The following is a 23,051-nucleotide window of genomic DNA, read 5'->3' on the forward strand; positions in this document are numbered from 1 at the left end:
TGGTATTCATGTACATTTTGAGACCTACTTTCTACGGGCCTCATACCGTTTCTTTGAAGCTTGGGTGGAGTTCTGCGACTAAACCTGCATATTACCTGTGACATCCACCTCCACACATACACCCATCCAAAAGAAAAAAAAAGAAAAAAGAAATGGTATGGAGAACACCCTGAACTCCACTTAGCTTATCGCTCTGCATTCGGGGTACATGTCTGAAAGAAAGCGTGCTCGCGAAAAAAGATCTATCAAAATCTGGTTCCCCTCCTGTAAACCTCCCCCCACAGACACACAAGTAGAATGGGGGATATGGCTAACTCTACAAAATCTGATTTGTTCTTCAGTGCACGCACTTGCCCGCCGATGACCCAGGAGCAAGTGGATGAACGCGCCGAGCAGCGGAGGGAGGATCCCGACAGACGACCACTGCGGCTGTTTGCGCTGGTGTCGTGGTAATGGTTGGGCAAAGCGACGGCGTTTACCTTGCGTTTGCTTTCCCTTGTTGACTTTGTCTTCCGGACACCTTGCGGAAAGCGAAACACACACATGCGCGAGAATAACGAAAGAGACGAGAAAAGACGAGAGGAGAAAAAAAAACCGCGATCATACATACAAGGGGACACGAGACTCGACAAACCTGATGCAGAAAGAGAGAGGGGTAGGAAAGGAAGAAGAGTGAAAGACAGTAAATAACAGGGGCCATTATCCTGTCAGGCGGAGGTCATCATCTGATGAGGCGATCTGAATGTCTTCCTCCAGTCTTGACGACATGGCGCCGACCTCTGCAAACGTTGCTATTCAACGGCGATAATGCCCCACAAGGGTATCGCATGTACCCGCTTGCACGTTCACGCGGGCTTTCTACATTGGATCATGCAAATATGACAATTTTCAGTCAAACGGGGGAAACGGGTTAACTGTCCGAAAGGTAAGACTATCTAGGCTTAAACATCAAAGGAATAAGAAGAAAAAGAGAGAAGAAGTAAAAAAGGGGGGGGTAGGATGGGGAGGAGGGACAGGGCGTAACGCACTCTAGTTCCTGAAGTTCAACTCTTTTTTTTAAGTCGAAACCTCAAACGATTGACATTAAAAGGATGATAATTTGTTTGAGTCATACATCTAAGAACTGTAAACATAAAAGGAATTATGAAGAGTCTCTCCCATCTCCAAAAAATTCTCTTTATTCCTTCTTTACCATTCGAATATATGTATGAAGTGAGAGTGTCATGCCAGAATAACGAGTAAATATTTGTGCACGACTAGTCATGCTTAAGTGGGAATGTACTGTCAGAATAATGAGTAATTATTTATACACAATCAGTCACGCTAAAGTGGGAGTGTATGAAATGCCAGAATAATGAGTAATTATTTACACACAGTCACGCTAAACTGAGTGTCATGCCAGAATAACGAGTAAATATTTGTGCACAACTAGTCATGCTTAAGTGGGGAGTATCATGCCTGAATAATGAGTAAATATTTGTGCATAATGAGGCCCGTGAAAGCGGAGTAGCATCGCAGCATGACGAGACTGACGAGGTTGCCGACCTCCCCCAGCAGCCGCCTCTGTCTTGTCTCACCCTCCTCACAGCCCCAGCTGGCTGAACACCCGTCACGGTCAGGGACCCCGAGCACAAGGAGGATAGCAGATTTACGGCTCACATACGGCTCGTTCACATACGGAAACAATTTATCGTTGAAAGTGAAATCTCGACAGTGTGTCAGAGCAGCGCCCTGTGTGCTTGTCTCCCCACCTACCCCGACACAACTCTACCTTCTTTCTCACACACCCCCGCTTCCATTTCTTCTTCTTACTTCACTTAATTTTTCACTTCATCCTCAGTAATTTCTCTCCTACATATCTTTCACCACTTTTGTTTATTTAGTTGTTTGTTTAGTGAGCGTGATAAACAGAATCCAGAAATAGAAACGTTCAGACAAACAAACAGATCACGGGAAAAAGAATCAGTCAACGCAGGACATAAGACTAACCCCATAATGCAATTTTTTAATGTTAAAAGTTTTATGCTACTATCAAATAACATGTTTTCTATTAATAATCTTTCCTATGTATACAGGCTAGGTCAAAATTATGTTAAAATAAATAAAATAAACAATCTATTCAAAAGACATTCATCATCTGTGCAAGATGTTTTACAAAGCCTCAATCTGTTTCGAGATCATGTTCAACACAAAAACTGACCAACAGACACACATATCAAGGGGAACAGATGATACCGCAGGGTTAATGTTAACATAATTTGACTAACCTTGTCTGTGTGCACGTGCGAGAATGCGCGTGAACATGCACGTGCGTAACTCAGACAAACTTGCTCACAAGATCAATCTCTGTAAACGCCTTCTGCACTAAATAGAAGAAAGGGGAAGCAAGAAGACAGCGCACCATTTCTGCAGTTGTCTCCCCCTACCCCTGCCATCACCTCCTCCTCCCTCCCCTCGCACCCTGCTTCTCCCTCCAGGTTTTGCCCAGATGGCGGCTAGAGGGAGCCACCTCATTACTCGACACTATGTGCGGCATCCCGGCGCCCAACAGAACTGCCATCCCCGAGAACGGCGCCCTCCCCTTGCCAGCCCTTTCCACTCAGAAAAAGCACAAATTGTTGACAAACAAACATTCGCCGGCCGTAAAACAGAGCGAAGAATGCGGCGCTGCGACGAGGATTGGAGGCGCTGGGGCCGCGGTGCATTGTGGGTGCTGCGTCTTCACAGACACGACGCCTGCTTGTAAATATGTTCCCTGCTTGTGCCAGCGAGGCTTTGGCATCGAAAGTTGTATTTTGTCTGCAATAAATGTCTCCGATGAGCAGAATCCCCCCTTCTTCGGGAGTTAATTTCCCCTCCGATCATCTAAACTAACCGTCAAGCGATACAAACCACTCATCTTGTCCCTTGCGTCCTTCTGGTCGTTCATGTACTGGGACTGTCAAACTACGAGAGAGAGAAGAAAAAAAAGATAAAAACCTCGCCGATACCTGTTCGCTTAATTACAAAAACGCTTGAAAAGCTGTCGACACTCGTTCAAGCTATTCAGCTCAACCGTCGTCGTGGCCTGCAGGCAACCTAGCCCCGTCTTGTACCTCGCTCTTCAAAGTTTGCCCCCATCAAAAGATGCAGTGAATCAAAATAGCAGATACACCTGCACACATTTTTTTAACTTGCTTCAAAACAGAAGGCCGGAAGTCGAGCCTCGAACCTAACTCGTCACCCTTCTCTCCCCCAACCCACCCCAAAACTCAATTAATCCTCTCTGTTGCGCGACGGTTCTGAGACCGCGAGCAAAAGTTCTTTACGCTCTGCGAGCAATAGTGGGGTGGGGATGGTGAAGATGGGTGGGAGTGCGAGATAAAAGAAAAACAAAATGCAGAGTGATGTAGGAGGAACGGACGAAGCGAAATTACAAAAAAAGGGATGCACTAAGTGACCTTTGTAACTAAATAGATATTTCAAAAACATTGTTATAGTTTGAGAATTTTTTTGAAATTTGTGTATTTGGTTCCTAAGGGACACAACCCTTAGGAATTCCAAATCCACCTCTCCATGGAATAATGAGCGAGAAGATGGAAATGTCAGGTCAGACAGGCCAGTGTGGAGCTCAATAATAATAATATTTGACTTTACTCACGTTCAAAGAGATTTTCAGAAGGACAATCGGACCGAAATACACAAATAAATAACCGCAGGAAACTGCAGAATTTCAGAATAGAACGAATAGTTTAGAATGAATAGTTCTGCCCAGGGTGGATGAGGGTGGATGAGGGTGGGGACATCTAAAGAACTGCACTGAGAACATGCAATGTCGGTCCATGCCCTGTGCACATCCTCCCCACCACCACCCAGTGTATTTACTCCCGAAAAACATCATTTCCATTCAGCTCCATAGCAGGTAGGAAAAAGGTTGTAGGGTAAAGGTTAAAAAAGGGGTGGTGGGAGTGGTGGGGTTATTGTGGAAGGGGGTGGACGGAAAGGAAGGAAAGGCGAATGGTATCGAAATTTCAATGGGGGAAAAAAAGTCGGTACAGAAGAAATTGTAAGGACAGATTGAGTGGGTTTCTAACTTCTTTCTCAATGAAAGCCGCTGGCTTTATAATAGTGGACCCCTCTCCTTTACACAAGAGAAAGGTAATACTAGATTTGTGGAGGGTGGGTGATTAGGGTAAGGAGGGAAAATGTCCTCCCTCCCAGCTCCCATTGAGCGATAAGAAGAAAAATACTGGGAAAATGTCTTTGGGGGAAAGAGTTAGGACCCGTACTTCTTCCACCAAGCACACCCAGGGCAAAAAAGAGGAATTAGGGAAGGGGAAAAAAGTATATATCATTCAGTATCAAAAGAGAAAATCGGCAGCTTGCTTTTCCCGTTCGCCCATAGATAGGACAGAGGGCGCTGGGTGAGTGGCTTGTTTGACTATTGTGTCACACTGCTGTCTCCTTTGTTCGCCTCGGCAGGGGGTTCATCCTTTTCTTCATCTGAAAGCGTTCCTTGTACCATGTGTCCTTTGCCCCTCCCCACCCAAACTTGTCCTGCCTTACCGACATCTCACCCACCCAAACATCGTCGTCACCCTCGTCCTCTCGCTTATCCGTCATCTAAGTTCTTTCTCTAAGTTCTTTCTAAACTTATCCTCAATCCCAGTTACCATCGGTTGACGCAGAAGAAGTAGGGGAGGGAGCTGGATAGGTTGAAGGTGGACTGGCGAGAGAGAACAGAGAAAAAATGTATTAGCTTGTGCGAGTGCAATCAACACAATCAGGATTGCAAGGTCCATCGTCTCATGATCAAGTGCGCTTCTCTGTCGATTAGACTTTTGGGTAAAGAGTCTTTAACCACATTTTCATCACGGGTACTCTTATTTCCTCTTCATCGCCCACCATTAGTTCCCTCAGTCCAAAATCCTCAGCAGACGTGAGCTCTTTCCTCTCAAAGCCACCAGATAGTCAAGCCATCCAGCCCTCGACTTCCTTTATTAGTCTTCCTCGACCACAGTGCGAATTCACACTGTGGTAGAAGCACTTTCCCTGTAAAGATAAATACTCACCAACATCTCGGCCCAGACTAGTTCTCGCGATATGTTATCTGAACAGTAGCCATTTTCCCTGAACTGAACAAGTAGTTGATGTCAGCGTTCCTTTCTCATTTTGGCGACCGGACCTCTGTCCCCCTCTGTGAACATAGTTCGAATCCACCACAAGGCCTGCCATCATCCAAAGAAACAACACTGCACTCAACAACACTAACTGCAGGTCTGGGGCTATTTTCCTTCCACCATGTTGACTCTGTCAGGTGACTCTAGGTCATCGTGATCTCAGGAGGGCAGGTTATAGCATCTGCTGCACACCATCATATAGTTGACGATCTATGTAAAGATTCCCCCTCCCTCGGCAAAAGCCACACTTTGTGTGTGTGGAGGTGAGAGAGAGAGAGGGGGGTGTGGGGTAAACGAAAGCAGTTTTTTTTCCAACGGTAGGCTCCATGGTTATAGTATCCCATAACAACATTCCTTCAGACAAGGAAACATGATACGCAATTTGAGCAAGGGCAAAATCTTCCACAGCCCAGTCCCATAGCATCTGAATACATTAACCACGATGGCTCCTGCTTGTAAAATCCACCCGGTGCCTTTGTTTCCTGACTCCTACCCCAAAACCTCCCCGTGAGTGTGAGGGGTGACCCGAACAAGGGTACGATCCACAATTTGCATGTGACCTACTGAGGAGAGCAGTCCTAATTAGACCCATACTCCATCCATTCAAAGTTCTTTCTCTTTCCTTCACACCCCTCACCCCGACTCCCTGTATCGTCTTTCATTTTTCACGCCAGCGACGACAAGAGTGACGACAATTAACGACAGTAACACCATAATTATTATCGGCTGCAGCGGAAGCGACTGAAAGTGTGCAAGTGCTGTCGAGTGCAAAACCCAAGATTTTCTTTCCCAAAAATAAGAAGGAAAAAAAAATCTCAGAAAATTTCAGCTTCGACCGAGACGAAGCTTTTACGAGTGGAAAGGTAATTCATCAACGAGTCGAGCGCCTCCTAGCGCCCAACTCCGCGCATGCGCACTCGCTCGCGTTCTCCACAGCCACGAGCGCCAACATATTTATAAGTCACAGCTTGCAGAAAGAGTTCGAAGCAAAGCTTGGGGCAAGACCCTGCATCTGTAGGACTTTCGTCTCCATTTTCCGCATGACTAGGTTGGAAAAAGTCACAATTAAAAAAATATTTATTCACATTTGACAAAAAAAACTTACACTTTTGTTAGGCATATAAAATCTTTTGCTCCTCGTCAATCTGTTTTCTATCATGTAAGGGACTGTCCTCCTTTGACATATCCAAACATTTTTCTACCACGACCCTAATACGATCAGTATCTTCAGAGAAGATCTGGCATGAAAGCAACTCGTCCGTCCGTCCTTCCTTCCCATCCCCCTTTCTCCCACACCACCAAACATTAGATCAAACGTTCACGAGATGAAGCGACAGCTACGTTTTTTTTCCCTCCTTTCCAAAAGGACAGAACGAGCAGTTCAGTGGGAAAAGCAAAGTCCCAACGCCCAAGGAGGTTTTAACTACAAGAAAAAAAAAGCGACACAGACGAAGGTTTGTCAACCAAGACCTGCACGGAGGCAGTGAATGCAAGCAAAGACGTGTGGGATTTGGAAGGCACGATGAAAGAGTGAGAGAGGGAGAAGGAGAGAGGGAGAGAGAGAAAGATCAAAATGCCGAGCCGAGCCTAGCCGAGCTAGGAGGCAGTGAGGCGTGTCGAGGGGGCCGCACTAAATCCCACCCGAGCCGACTGCGGGCCGAGCGCGGCAGGACGCTTGCCCATGGCACACGCTTCATTAGCGTCGTTAGGGTAGCCGACCTCGCACCCGCTGGCGCCTGACTGCGGCTGCCGCGGGAACGCCGGCAGCTTTCTTTGGCATCAATCACGGGTAGCCTTGGGTAGACAAGGTAGACAAGGAGGACGTGACAAATTTGTGTGTGTACGTGCGCGCGCTTGCCTGTGTGTGTTTGGGTGTGTGATGGGGTGGGTGGGGTGTAACTCTGTGTTGGACTGTGACTGTGCTCATGTTTCTGACATGAAACGGCATTGTGTCACTCTGTACTGTCTACAACCACCCCTAACTTAGATTACACCCAAAATCAACTACTCTCCCAGCTTATATCTATAAGGCACTCGACAGTCATCGTTTCCGAAATGTGATTCTAATTTTGGTTAAGTAACCCTTCAGTGCTTGACTTAAAGGTGAATGATTGTCAGAAGTAGTTGAAAGTTTATTCTCTCTCTCACACACACACACAGAGTGAGAGCCGACGAAAAATAGAACGAGAGAAAGAAAAAATGCGACAGAGAATGAAGGAAGATGGTAAAACCTTCTCGTCAGGTGATTCCGTCACGCTCGGGTACATTACCGCTACGATTCGCCGCCTGTATTTATTATCTCTTCAACGAAAATGCCAAACAGCAGATAAACGACAACCCTATAATCTAGCCTTATAATCTGTGAACGCCACGGGAACGCCCAGGCTTTTCGAAACACAGGATCAAAACTACGGGAGGAGGAAATGGCCAAAAACATTTTCTATAGTGTGACAGGTGGAAAGTGCAGACTAGCAGACGTACTGATGAAACGCTGGATGAAAGTGGCTCAAGCCTTCCCCACCCTCCCCCAGCTACCCAACCTCATCAGCCTCAGATTTGATGAAGACGGTGGTTTACTCCGCTAGAAGTTTTCACTAGAAACTTCGACGAGCGGCGTGCATCGATTTGATAGTTGATTTTTCCCGAAATAAAACTGTACTCAATGTCATCCTTACTTTCTCGTACTCATCAAGAGTCGCCATAGATAACCCTCGCTATATCTTTCCAAGGGTGAGCAGACTCTTGGGGGTACGACAGGTACTTGCCGTAACACTTTAGTTGTTATTGTGGTGTTTAGAGATGACACTTTTCTCACGACACATATTACTTATTAAAATATAGCCCCAGATTCTTCCCTCGTCCAAGTTCTTCAGATACAAACGTATCCATGTACAACCCTGTCGTCTGCTTTTGTTGACCTCTTTCTGCGCTCGGTGATGTTTGGATGCGTGTATCTCAAAAACCTAAGAGGATGTTATTCACTCGACAGTTTGGGAAATAGTATCTCAGCACTGGAGCTTTACCCACTCATTAGAAAAAAAAGTATACCTCCCTAGACTTTTTACAAGGGGGATGAGGCAGGTGAGGTCGATGAAGACGTCCATTCTGAAGCACGGCGGTCACGCTCCAGCGACGCCCTCTACCTTCTGCTGCATGAGCTGAAAAACACAAGCCAGCCGAGACACAAGAGCATGAATTGGCGAGGGCCGTAATAATAGCTTTGCTGCTGCCACCTCTTCATTCCTCCACGCCTCTTCCTTCAATTGCGTCTCCAGTCAGGCGTCGCGCATGAGTCTGGTCGGGTGCGGTGGGTGTATTACGGGTGGGGACGCCTCCCCTCGCGCCGTTACGACGCTCAGAATGTGGAGGTTCAGGCAGATAATTCTTCAGTTGTGCCGCCTTTCAAAGTCGATACTGCATACCTCCCAAACTACGCCCATTTCTTTCTTTCATTTTTTTTTTTTTTTTTTTTTTTTGGAAATTGCTAGTTTGGCGAGAGACCAGGTGCCTGAATCACTTTGTGGCCTTAGTAGTTAAGGAGAGAAGAAGGAAAAATAAAAGACAACATAAAAAGCTCGGAGAAGGATGTACCTCTGCAACAGGTAAGAGTTGGAGTGGCGGATATATTTCTATTTACAATGGACAAGAAAGACTGTGTGACATGCGTGGACAAGAATAAAGACAGTTTGTGAGGACGGGGTGAGATCAATGCATCGAATGTTTACAAAAAAAAAAGTTGGGGGGAATAAACTCTCGAGAGATTCAGAAGTAATGACAAAAAGACCACCAGTCGCTTTGCAGCATCTTCCACAACATTGATACTGAACGCCATTTGAGAATGGGTGCCGTCTGAGAATGGCTCGTTCTTTGTAAACTTCGTGACGGTCCAGGAAGAGTTGTTCACGCCAGGTTAACTGTTCATCTGCAAATGGCTGCATAAATATTACATGCATACCTGTGTGTGGTTTTTCTTTCTTCGGCACATCATGAAATACCTGCTACACTAGAGGACACACCGGTAGCACACCGATAAGTTCGGACAAAAAGACACACGAACACACAGGAAGGGCGAAGGAGGAAAACTATGGATGTGGGGGAAGTGGCAGACCGAACAGACAGAAGGAAGATGAGGTGAAAAGGGTGAAAAGTCGAATGAGGGGGCGCTGTCAGACGGCACTCCATTGTCGCCGGCCAACAATAGGTCATCACTGCTGACCACTGGCCCCACAAACGAGGCCAACTGACTTCCGCTGTCAAGCTTTCACGGTTGGCTTCAGGTCTGACCGCCCTCTTTCAAACAGACACAGCGGCTGCCGTCCCTAGCCACAGGCTCATGCATCCTTTGTTGCCCAGCTAGCCGCATTTCAGGTGGATTTTGGGATATTTCCCGAAGATACTGGGGAGAGATAAAGGTCTCGCGACCATGTCATAAATCAGCGCAACTACATTGCGAAACAAACTCAAAACACGCGCGAAGCATGGCTGCTGACAACCTAACTAGACATGTGAGGAGTTGTATTTGGTGTCAATTCATCTGCCACGTGATATTTTTCCAAACATGATTTTCGAAAATAAACACAAAACATGTTTTTGAGATGCAGGAGACACGGACAGGGAGTGTGAGAGGGATCCTCCCTTCCCGCCACGGTCGGAGGATCATCTAGTGAAACACAGAAGCATCTTCAACTACTGACCACCGATGGAGGCACACTGTGACCCCCGCACGTACCACTGTCACTGTCTGGGGCTTGGGTGAGGCTAACATGGTGTTAGGGTCAGAAGTCAAGGGTCGTCGTAGCTCGACTTTGGCAGAAGACAATAAATAACGCGACGAAAGCGAGGCTGGCAGGCCACGACAAGTGTCAAGAGATTGTCTCTCAGTGGAAAGATGCATTATCTTGACAAGGAAACAAGATGCTTTCTCGGCCGACGAGGTCCGAAAGTCACAGAAACAAAAGCGAAAACATTCTCTCTCACACACTGTTAATTGAAGTAAGTAATTATAGAATTATTTTTCCTTCTAATCCGTCTCTCATTAGTTCTACGTCAGTGCCTCTCCATGACCATGTTTTCAATAAACAATGGCGTACACGTGCATGTAAAATGCTGGTATATACGGGAAGATGCTGATTAAGCCTCGCTTTCGCGCCCAGACTATCTCCCTTGCATTAAGAATATTGTTGTGAGTAAGATTATTGCATTCAACATGTCTCTGACATTTCAAGTGCTAAATTAACCATTCTAAATTTCCTTCTTTCAAGAAAAAAAAATTCTAACGTCCTCTCGATTTCCATGGACCTGTACCCCGGGTTGTCCACTTACAATGGACAAAAAGGGAGACAATTTCGTTCCTCTGAAAAGTGGGTGGTGGGGAAGGAGAAAGCCAAACACGAAATCTCAAGTCGACTTACTTACCTTGGGATCGTTTCCGGGTCTGGCTGGTTTCGCTTTCCCGCTAATCTTGTGGAGTCGTGCCGAGGCCTTCAAACCGAGGGTCAGAGGACGGGTGGCCGTGGGTTTGTTTAAGGCTTGAAGCCCATCACACGAGGACCTCGCCGCCCTGGGCGCGGTTGTCGGAGTCGACTGGCACTACATTCATCCTCTCTGTTGACTCGGATGCACGGTACACACACGGCGGCCCGAATATTAAATTAGAACCGCGTTACCTGATCGTTCGTCGCCGCTAGCCCACTGTCCGCACCCTCCCACCCATTGCTCTCTCCGCTTCTTAACACGGAATCTTATTTGTTTAGTAAATTGATTATTTTGTACTACACTCCTCCTTCAAACTTGTCTCTCTTTCTTCTTCTCGAACTGCCAGAGGGCTGCCTGTCCTCGATTTTTATAACTCCACTCACTTTTCATTCAATCTCTAACACCAAGTATCTTTTTTTTTTCTAAGCAGACGACTTTTTACAAATGTGGCTACATTGGAACATTTTAATTTTTCTAATATATAAACGTCTGTACCCGTCACAGCACGAGTGTTTCAGTGCATTTCGTCACCACAGACCACGGTTTTCGGATGTAATAGGATGTCTAAAATCATATATATATGTGTCAATCGTTAAATTCAAACAATGAACTTGACCCTAGGTAGGCTATAAATAGATCATGCCTCAATTCAATATATCATTTAACCATCTAACGTGCGTTAAGAAAATTTATTTATCAAGTTTCTGTGTGTGCTTTCCTAGCACACTGAGGTTCCGTTTAGAGATTACTGATTTCATCTTCGAGTTTCACCTTTGACCCCCACGTCCTCCCCTCCCCTTGTCGTTGGAAATCACCTTGGAACGTTAGTTGGTGTTCGAAGGTTTTTGTCTCGCACAACACAAGCCGTGGGACAATGCGCGAACCCTAACCCATCGAGAAAAAAAAACAACAACGAAGCAACAAGATTTATGTACCCGAAAGAACGGGGTCAAATGTCCCCTTGAATAGGTAGGGTGGCACAGTCGCACAGGTGACATCCGTTCTCGCTTTTCCACCTCGAGGAGCGGGCGCGCGCGTTAGACGAGTCACGGTACCCGTCACTAAGTGTTTGTCTGTTTGTCTCCTCCACACCTTCGGGTGAGAGAGGTAGACAGTGGGGAGTGAGGTAGAACGGGCAACGCACTTCGATGACGTCACAAGCTCGTGTGGCGAGGGTTATCTGGGAGACGAGCGAGAGTCGGGGAGACTGTTTAGATGACGTTGACGTTGGATAGCGAGCAGCTCTACCCTTGCACTCTGCTTGCGACTACTGGATGCAGAGTCTACAATCTATCAGCCAACAAGTTCACATCATCGACATCATCATCATCATCATCATCATCATCATCATTCTCATCATCATCATCGATATTTAGGAAGTTTCGCGCAGTACCTCCCCAACGCGCTTTTGAAACCTTACACGAAAAAGGAGATACATGTACATCATATCTTTTATAATCTAGATGTCTTAAAATATGACATGAAATCGCGAATAAAGGGACTGAGATCGAGTCTTTATTGTTTCAACGGCAATGCTCCAGTAAGGGTGTGAGCATCTACACAACATTAAAAGTGCTGTAAACATAATCCAGGACATAACAGGACAAAAGGGGAAGTAAATAAAACAGCAGAGAAAAGGTATTTTGTTTTTCTTACATCGTGATGATGAATACAATAATTTTCAAACATCGACTAGAAAGGTGCTTCACATAAGTTAGTATACACAATGCAGAGCGCGTGGATATAGCAAAATGTTTTAAAATGTCCTAATGGTTGAATTTCACAGTTTTGCTGTCAATAAATATCAACTAAATATGTTCACGAGACCGAGGCTACGCCATGTTGTTGCGACTGGTCCGGTAGAAAACATTTTGTGACGTCTTGCTTATTCTGTGTACCGGTCGTCTTCAACCGCGCCTCCTCCAAAAAGTAAAAAAAAAAAAGTACCAGGCACAGAGTGTTATTACTTAAATATCACAATACACTTCACAAGCTACTGCAAAACATTCTCGTTGGGGGCCCCGATTCAAAAACACCCAACTTGAATAACATAACTCCGCCATTAAAGCGTCCCCCCGCGGTTCCGGCCGACCTGCGAAATAATGACTTTGGGGGTCTGCGCAGGGTGCAGCACTGTCACCGTATTTGTTTACTTTACAGCCTATTGGCAAAACTCAATTTACTCGTGCTATCTTAAACTAATTTCCAAATTTCCAGTCTGCTATCAAAGGAACTGCTTGAGTGTTGAGAATGAGCAGCGTGAACTTCAGTGGAATGTTTGCAGTTGATTTCAAACAAAAACAAACAAAAGTTCCATTTGAAAGAAAAAAAAAAGTAGGGTGAGAGGAATGGGAACCTTCCAAGTTAAAATTATCCGACAACACTGACTACATGAAGACGAAATAAGTTTTCAATCGACATGGCAAATAAATGTTGTAAGTGCACCTCGACTACACCTCCCCCAATCCCTTTCACTCCATTACTTCCTTGGTTCCTTTCTATATCATTAAGTCAACTGTTAATGACAGGCACGTGTTTTCTCCAAATTACATAATTTGCACGTGCCTGATGCGAGTCTACAATGCTCTTTGAGTCCTGACTTCTGCCGAGCATCACTAGCCTTTGATTTCCGCTTGCTTTGAGAATGCTAAGTAAACACTTTGCCACATTCAAAAAAACAAACATCTATTCATGAAAATAAACGTTATATACTTTAACTGAAAACACTACAAAGAAACGGAAGAGGCAGAATTCTCCTTTTCAAACTGGAACGATCCATTTCGTGAGAATAAATGAAGATATGTGTGTGTGAACGGAGTAATAACGAATGTAAGTGTGTGCGTGCGCGTGTTTACTTTATTCTCAATACCAAGAAAGTTCAAACATCACAAAAACGATCCCAAACAAGGCCTCATCATCCAACACCCCTACACCCCCGGCCGCTGCCCGCTGTTCTCTCCCCTGCCAAGTTGGATGCTGTCCCCTTTGAGCGCCAACAGGAAGGCGAGAGGGGGCGCCATTGTGAGGAAGCCTCGATGCGTGGTTGGAAGAAACGAGAGACACTCCAGGCGCTACCCGTAATCCGTGACTTTACACCTACCCGGCATAAACCTTTTATCCCGCTCCTCTAACCCGGGTACTTGGCACCTGCGCTCGCTACCCTGCCGTCTGCTTGCACCACGGGTCTGTGGCTGCTGCAAGGAGCAGCATGTTAGCACCGCATGCTTTTATAATGGGGCAGGCAGCACAATGGGCTGTGTCCTCAGATTATCTTCTTTTACATTTGCACGTGCACAAAGTTATTTTTAGTTGTTTTTTTTAAAGTTTTTTTTTTTTTTTTGAGAAACAAGGACAAGATAAAGCTGCGACCGACACACACACGCACGGTGTCATTATAAAAAATGCATTATGCATTTTAAAAAACTTAAATACCCTAGCAGAAAAATAGACATAAAGAAATCAAAGCAAAACAAAAACCCAAAGACGAAATCAAACACAACAAAACAACAAAAGCGTTAAAGGGTGTATGCATAAAAGTAGTTGGAGCTATTCTCACTTAGTTCCGTAAAGAACTTTCAGTTGTACAGTAATAAACCCTTTCTGGTGCAGGAAAAAAAAAAAGAAAGAAAATCATAAATATAACAACAGCATGATTGTCCCAGAGGTCACATGCATCAGAAAACAACAGAAGATGCGAGCTGATGTTTCTGGAATTAAACCTTCTTGAAACAACATTGGGCGTGTTGTCATTAGGTGTAGCATCCACACCTTCCAGATGTTATCCACCCCGACTTTGATAGCTGTATATTTATATGTGAGGGAGGGGTATAAAGGTAAGGCACGAACGCTCCAGAAGGAGGGATAAAGGCTCAACGGGTCCAAACGTTCATGCAGCCTCGAAGTGGATCATGCCCGCCGGGTCTGGATCATGTTAAGACAACGCACGACAGAAGCTAGTTCATAACCGAATACATTGATAACGATACAAAGTGATGTATATCCTCTTTTTTTAAATTAAAACGCAGAAAAATCTGCTGCAGCAACAACAGTTGCTGAAGATGGCCCGCAAGCTTGACAAGGACAGTAAGTCAGGAGCGGAGGAAGTAGACGGAAAGGGTGGCGGCCCCTTGCCGATGACAGGCGTGACAGAGGACGCAGGCGGGAGCATGGCGCCTTGTCACCAGGTGGCGCTGGCACGCTTGTTGTTCACACCTTGAACAAACGCTCGACTCCCCCCGTGACCAAGAGAAATCCTGTGGGTTTGCCACTCGCGTCATCCTTTCCTCGCCCTTGCAATCCTCGTCTAAAGCTCGGCTCGCTTGTCCGTGTGCTGAATCTCTAACACGCCTTCGACGCTCACTACAAACCCTTGAGGGAAGGTTGGGGTTAAGGAGCGGATAGCCTCGTGCTTAGAACAACGAGCTCCGAAACCGAAGGCGCCCACACCTGCCGGTTCCATTCCCATGAAATGCAGCTACTATTGAGTGTTAGGTGAATACTGACAGTGGAATCGCACAGAAAATGGAGACGGCACCGCCCTAAAGCTGGCCACGAGATACGAGGGAATCTCCAACACTTCACTCCTCAATACGAAGGAGCAAATTCCCTGTAAACGAACCGTCAGCGACATTTCACCTTTTAGAACCAAGTGATCTGTGCTAATGAGGTTGCATAGCACTTAACACTCAAAGACTTGCACTAAGGACTAGGTCATGTCGGGTACACAAGATAAATGCTACCCAACTCCATCCTGTAAACTTTTACTTCGGGTATTTTGTCCTCGATGGTGTGAAGCTGCTTCGCCGGACAGTAAGGAACCGTCGGCGTAAATTTCTGCCACAAAGGTTTACAAGTGTAACAGGAGAAAAGCCACTATAAAAAAATAAATAAATAAAAAGTAGGACTGAAAAATAAAAAAATCCAGGAAAAATCCAAAAACTAATGTTGAAACAATTAAGCTGTAAATATTGACAATTTGTTTTACCCTGAAATAGTTTGGAATAACTTTAATTTTTTACCGGAAAAACAAAATGCATATTTAAATTTAAATGTCGATGTAGATCTCTAACATCCAGGACACGGCAGAATATAGTTTTTTTTTTTTTTCGTTGGTCGATATTGTTTTTCACATCCTGTCTCTTCTCAAATGCCGACAGCAGGACAAATCGGTAAACACGATTAAGCGCCAGTGGTGATTACTCAGTTTATTTATTGTGACAGTGTTGTACACATTTCACTGTCGCCCATCTCTCCTGCTTACACCAAGGTAAAAAAGAACAAAAAAAAAAAAAAGAAACACGAGAGAAAGAGAGACATAAAGTAATGGTCGGAGCGTTTCAGTACAGGGTTTCTTTACCTCCACCAGCGATGCGCCCAGAACAATCTACTGTCGTCCGTACATCAGTCACTCCCAGCCGACTCCCCAAAAGTCTTGTCACTTGAAAAAGACGCCGGAGGACTTATCTTCCCCTTGCAACCAACCCTCACCACCCTCCACCAACAACGTGGTCGTAAGCCTCGTCCTATTATGTATAATTAAACGCTTTGGTCCTTAATTAAACTGTCGCAGAGGCTGTTTACGACCCGAGGGCAAAGAGAAGAAGGACTTGCTCTCCAGTCTGCATTGTTGATGACCTTTTGAGACGTGCCAAGGCATGCGGCTCCGATATTTTTCAGGCCGACTCCCAAGTCTTGTCACTTGAAAAGACCTTACGAGAGGATGTCTCTACCCATTATTTTACTATCCACCCCTTTGTTCACGAGACACACGAAACAACGACGAACGTTTAGCCGCATTTTTTTTTTTTTACAAAACAGTATACAACAGTGGTGTTGGATGTCATGATATAGTTGCTTACGACGGAATAAATACGTGGAATGATGGGAAAGACAAATAAACAATGAACAAAAATAGAATTGAAGAAAGCGAAGATAAAACTTTGACCACCTTTCTCCTCATTGAACATTAGCTGTGATTGTATTTCAGTCGTTATTAATGTAAACAAAGAAGTAAATATTCTTTCTTTTTTCTTCTTTACATTCATCCATGTATTGTTTGGTTCATTCTTTCCTTTATGGCTTCCTCCTTTCCATCTGTTCTACCCATCCTTCCTTCACTGTTTCATGTTCACCGGAACAACCGAATTGTAACATTGTAACGTGACTGGCAACGTAGTCACGTGACTGAGGCAGACTGACAGACACAAATAAACAACAGCCACTCACCTCACAAGGAATCAATATTTTTCTTGGAAGTATTGCTGGCTGCTAGATGTAACTCAACCTGCAACAAATTACAAGCAAACTGATGTCAAATATTCATTCAGTGAATCTTTTCGTCAAACCTCCCTCTTCCACTCTCTACCTCTTCTCTCCATTCTTTTCTTTTTCTCTTTCATTTGTTTTCTCATTCTTACTTCATTCCTTTTTTCCTTCAATTCTTTCGTTCTTGACGCATCTCATCACTTGGAGGCCATTAATAAAATGGAAGGGAAGCAAGTATTCATCTAGTATTCATCCAGATCCGGAGATCCTTGATGTATGTATGATATGTAAGTAATATAAGTAATATATAAGTATGCATTACCAACCACAGAAAAGGTTTTCACATGGCGTTCATATAACAACTTTTGTTACACTAAGTCAAGCCGTCCATTATACTCATTATGGAGCTATAATTTGGAAGGGTCTTAAGAATCCTGATATACAAATTGTTCTTAGTCTTTAGTAATAACTTGGGGTAGGATGGTATCGGGGGAAGGGAAGACATATGTACGCGAGAAGAAAGTAGGAAGAAGGGATAAATATATATATAAAACTATGTAGGTGTAGATGCCGCCATCATCTGCAGGTCTGACTGAAAATAAAGAACCGCATCATTACTGGAGCTATCTGCGCGAGGAGCTGTTTAATTGGCTTTTACGAAGTCGATAGCGATTGGCTGAGATAGCTGCTAATTAACTGCACAAAGGGCATGGCCCCTTCTTCTAATCAGCGCTGCCAGGGAGAATAACTATCAGACAAAAGCGGGGAAATGGAGGGTGAGTGGGTAGAAGGTTAGAAGTTAGGTAAGCGAGCGAGAGAAAAGAAGAAATAAGGGTTGTAATGGAGAGAAGGAGGAGAAGAGAGAGGAGTAGTAATGGGGGATGTGAAGGCGGGAGGAGAGAGGAGGAGGAACGTGTCAGATGAGAGGAGTACGGACGGCAGGAACAGGAGAAATTTCAGGAGGAGGGTGCCAGCACGGCCGAAGCCTGACAAACTCTGGGATGCTTTATGGGCGACGGGCCCTCCAGAGGGGGAAGAGGAAGAAGAGGCGAGACCTTCCCGCCCGGCTCCCAGGCTCCAGCATGCGATAATCTGGGAAGGTTCATTATGATTAGGAAATATGTCTGGCCCTTCCTCGTATTAAATCCTGCCAACAACCACCACCCCACCACCGCACGCCACCACCACTTCCCCATCTTTCAACCGGAAGTAACGTCACGTGTCCGGCCGGCGGACTGGCTATCTTGTTGCCCTTAGTTACCTTCCTTACAACCCTCATGGCGAGGTCAGCATGGCAAGGGAGAGACCATCGGTTTCTCTTTTGGCATCTTGCATCCGCCTGCTCCTTCACTTCCACACGCTTATCCTTTATTAATTAAAATTAATTGACCTGTGACCCTTTCACTCTGGCCGTATAAAGAACCATATGTTCTTCCTCATCAACAGCGGCAACCCCGTTAATGATCAAGCGAATTCCGCTATTATCACCTTCAAAAAACACAAAAAATCCTCTATTGTGCAGTGTATATTTTTATATATTTTGACTGTATAGTTATGGACCGGTTTTATTATTAGTATTACTATTAAGAAGATAGATCACACACTGTTGTAGCACCAAGCGAGGGTTTCCGAGATGGCGGAAGTGGCAGCGACCTCTCGCGGACAGCTAAGATGATGTACGGTTCCGGAGATGTAACTCGCCTCCAGTTAATTGCGGCTTTTCTGTGATTGGTGGGTGTGATGCGAAAGTTTGTCATCTATCACTTATGGCAAGACTGGGTGCATACGTACCCTGCTTAGTTCTTTCTCTCTCTCCTTACCTCCCCACCCACTCCCCACGCCAACCACCCCTCACACCCGTTCCTCCCATCCACTGCCGTGTGAAGGAGCGTGTTCGGCTTTAATCTTTTCCTCTTCGTCATCGTTCTCATCTTTTAGGGATGGGTGCACAGCACGGAGTTGATTTAGGTGCCGTGACACCTGCTTCCAATGACTAAGCCATCCGAAGTTCTCTGTCTTTACCCGGAGTTGTGCTTCAGTGAAAACCGACCTTCTGACAGACATAGATGACAATAAATAAATAATTAAAACTTAGTTTGTAAACATGTTGCTGTCCCGTCCTGTTCGACTTCGAACACAACAACAGCAATATGGAAACAGAAATGAAACTATGGCGCTCGACAAAAGATTCGGAAAAAAAACTTCTCTTGAATAATAATAAGTGTGGAGGAGTGCAACGGCAACAGAAAGAAGTTCCCTACACGGGAGTACCTGCTGGTGCCTGTGACATTTCGGCAATAGGTTAGATACCAAGTCCGACATGAAACCCGATGAAAAAATTGTAAAGAATGGAGGAAGAGGCGGCAGCAACCCCGCGTGTAGACACCGACTGGCACTGATACCGGCTCCTCCTTCAGAAGTTTGTCAGTGTAATGAATCCGCTTATCCACTACCTTGTACAGAAACGACAGCCGTTTTTATCGCAAGATACAAAAGCAATAAACAAAGACATTATCGCACGTGCAAACCTGACGCAAATGTTTTTTCCTGGCGTGTTAAATGGTCGAGCTGGAAACACACTCACACACAAACCTTGAGCATCTTCCCTTCCCCTCGAGAGCTTTGTGCTCGGCGAAGTCGGCTGCTTCCAGTTTCATGGCTTGATAAAAGGAATTGGCTGCAAGTATTTAAGGCGATTATCAAGACTTAAAGGGGCAATCTTTACGCTTAAATGGGGGTCTGTAAAACAAAGTGCTGAGCCCTTAAAGAACAGGAAGGGCACTACCGTGTCTTTCCCAACTAATAAAAAATAAATGCCCATAAAAAGGGAGGTAAGGCATGGTAAAGGAGACTCAATGAAACAAAGAGAGAGAGAGAAGAAAAGTAAAAATAAAATAAATGCAGAATTTTAAAAAAGGGATTTTGAGTGGAGTAAGTGACTTTGAACTGTGGAGCCTTTTCGAGGTCCAATTCCAACACCTCAAGAAGTAAACCGTCCACTGAAATTCCGTTGTTTTTCTAACTGAAGACACAATTTTTAATCCCCTCTAATTAAAAATGCAAAAAAAATCTTTAAAAACAAATTTTCCCGTTAAGGAGTTTGAGAAGTGAGCGCGTGAAGAAGTTTAACTACAGGCCGCGTGAAACGTTTCGGTCACTGTCAGCCGGGGTTCAAATCCATCCTTGTCCTTGTTAAGTCGACGTTTGCAATCTATCCTCCTGGGCAGGTGGCAGGAGGACTGAACTCAACAGCAGACGCTAACTTGTATTTCTGGGCTGCTTTGCTTCTTAATGAGGCGACGGTTTGTGACAGAATGCAAATAAACGGATCTGGTGTAACGGATCTGCATTCATTTCTCACAGAACGTAGTGACGCACTGAGCAATCATTATGTAGTCCTCTCACAGCGGCGTGACACAACGTGACTACTGTCTCAAAGGACGTAGTGACACTGTGAATACTACTCCTCACGTGACGTAGCGAAACATGGAGTAATGTTGTTACGTCCTCACAGAATGAAGTGTGTAGTGATACGGTGCTTCTTTCCCAGAAGGCGAAGTATAATATCTTCTCACATGCCTGATGATGATGATGATGATGATGATGATGATGATGATGATGATGATGACATAAGTGAGTGAATGAGCAAATAAAGAAACAAATCAGCAGAGAAACAAACACATCGGAAAATAACAAAAAGAATGGGCAAATAAACAAATCGATCAATAGCAAATAATTCTGCAAATTGAAAGATAAATTGGCAAAATAAATGAAGACCCCTAATTTTATACAAATAAATCGTCATATATTCAAATCATCAAATGAATCAATAAGGTTTCAATTTTCGAACACTCACACATAATAAATGCATGTTTGGGGACAAGGAAAACCCTGAGAACTAGATAGTAAAAAGTAAAGAATATAGCAATGAATTGTGATTAAGGTAACGGATGGAGAGAGGGGAGAAGAGAAAACGAAAGAAGTGAGAGTGGTGGAGGTGGTAAAAGGTGATTTGAGGTGCCTGGGTATTGCCACCCTGTCGGATATACGAGAAACTCAGGACAGTCAGCTTGCACCCAAACTCTTCGCCCTCTCCCTACCTCAGACTGTCAGGACGACCGGTGTAGTAATATGAATCGTTGAGCAATATGAATCGTTGAAGCGAGGCATGCGAAGAGAATGTACTGAACCTAACAGGAAATAAAATACTACAAAGTTAAATTTAACAGTTGATAAACAAATGAAACTTTTAGGTTCAAATTATTATAGCTTGCAAGTGATGTGGATAGTGGACTATTTTTGTTTGATATCCCTGCGCGAGTGGGTGTTTGATCGTCTGCTAAAGAGTAAATACACGTCAAATTTAAATAAAAATAACATGAAAAAGCTAAACACATACAACTCACGCTTTATTATTGGTTTGGATTTAGAAAAATACCACGAAAATGTCTGGTAATTCATTCAACAACACTAGAAGATCCATAGTTTCTACGCATGAGCATGCCTCGCTTCAACGATTCATATTGCTCAACGATTCATATTGCTACACCGGCAGGGAAAACGGAGAAGGGGCGTTGTAACCTGGCCCCCAAGGTCCCAGGTGAGAAAGACCACAGGTTTACAGAGACAGCAGCTCGGGTGAAACTGTACCCCGAACCGAGAAGCACACCGCATTGTCACCTGAACTGTTAACATCTACCGTAAGAAGGGAGGCAGTTGGGGGGAGAGGGGGTTAAACAGTCGCACAGGTGTCGCCCTGTTCGCGTTTTCTCAAAAGGCGTTGATCTTCTGTAAGCCATGCAACAGCGGACAAGATTCTAGTTTGGAAAGCGATCAGCTGCAATTAAAGGCGCACCCGAGCGCATTCTTTTGAACGACAGGGTGTTGTTAAAAGCGCACCTCACACAATTACTTTCTTTTTAATGATGAGATTTAGTTCATTACGAGACACTAACTTCCCCAACCAGAAGTCAGCTCCCTCACTTCGACACGCCTCCTTAGCACAAGATGGAAATTCTTCTGATCGTTGTTGATTGCTGCCGTTAATGACGTCAGACTTGTTCGTGTATCCCCTATGCTACTCCCCCCTCAACCCCCCCCCCAAAAAAAAAAAAATAAACAAAAGAAAACATATAAAAACATCAAAGATATTTTCTGTTCCCATGCTTTCATGTTTGACTCTTTTGTCGCTTTAAAGAACCAAGGCCTTGGATAAACACCTGCATGCTAAACTTTGTTTTCACAAGCTTTCTCCTTTGCAGTGGAGGGCTGAGAGGGGGATCCTCGCTAGTCAAAAATGTTCTGAAGCTTTTCTTATTTTGATGAGTATTATCTTTGTAATTATTTTCTTATGTCAATGAGTATTATGTTTTGAATCTTTTCTTCTTTCGATGAGTTATGTTTTGAATTTGTTCTGCTAGGATGCTTTCAATTCAGGAAGTTGTGTCAGTACTGCTTCTATCAAGTTACCCACTTCTTTATTTTACTTTGTCTTCATTGTGAAGTGTCCTTTTTACTCCATTAGCGCGATCATTAATCAGGTTTTTTAAAAATAGAAAGTCTTTGGTCTTCGCAATAGTCAAGTGTTTCTACCAAAGTATTCAAGTATCCAAACACTTTTTCCGACCTTTCTGTATCTTCAGCCCTATGCCGGTGTGGAGAAACGAACCAAACACCACAGAATTTTCTGCAAGCCTGTTCAAGAACGAAAAAAAAAATCTGACCCACGCTCCAAACATCCCTACTACCATATGTCAATGAGGATCAACCTTCGATCTTTACCGGACTTCGTGGCTCGAACGAGACTTCTAATGCGCAACCAGTCGAACGCGGGAAAAAAAAACGATTGAAAAATATATTACATATACAGCTTTTCAAAAGTGGTAATACGAGAAAGAATAGTCTTATTTCTTATCGAATTTCGTAAATAAAAACGAAACAAAAAGGACTGTCTACATACATTTCACTGCGACCCCAGCACACATCGGCGTCCTATTGAAATATCCATCAAAAGACGAGCCTCGGAGTCTAAGAGGCAGCTAAATATGACTTTACCTCACAGCAAAAATCATGACACGTTGGAACATGTGTTTAAATGTCTATTATGGTTAATAAAACGGAGTCAGGACACAAGGAGAAGAGTGGCAAAGAAGG

At 44.4% G+C, this 23,051-nt stretch overlaps 1 protein-coding gene across 2 annotated transcripts in view; it reads right to left on the reverse strand.

Annotated features, from left to right (window-relative positions):
• LOC112567687 (cell adhesion molecule-related/down-regulated by oncogenes-like) overlaps positions 1 to 23,051 on the reverse strand; it is a 206,065-nt gene that overhangs the window by 72,018 nt on the left and 110,996 nt on the right. The window contains exon 5 of one of the 2 annotated variants that reach the window (XM_025244431.1): positions 16,860 to 16,917. The gene's annotated coding sequence lies outside the window, so the exon portion shown is untranslated. Of the gene's footprint in view, positions 1 to 15,990; positions 16,467 to 16,859; positions 16,918 to 23,051 lie in introns of those variants that run through there. The other variant, XM_025244432.1, reaches the window with a different exon arrangement.

This window comes from Pomacea canaliculata, linkage group LG7, assembly GCF_003073045.1.
Source record: "Pomacea canaliculata isolate SZHN2017 linkage group LG7, ASM307304v1, whole genome shotgun sequence".
In the NCBI taxonomy this organism is placed as follows: Eukaryota; Metazoa; Mollusca; class Gastropoda; order Architaenioglossa; family Ampullariidae; genus Pomacea; species Pomacea canaliculata.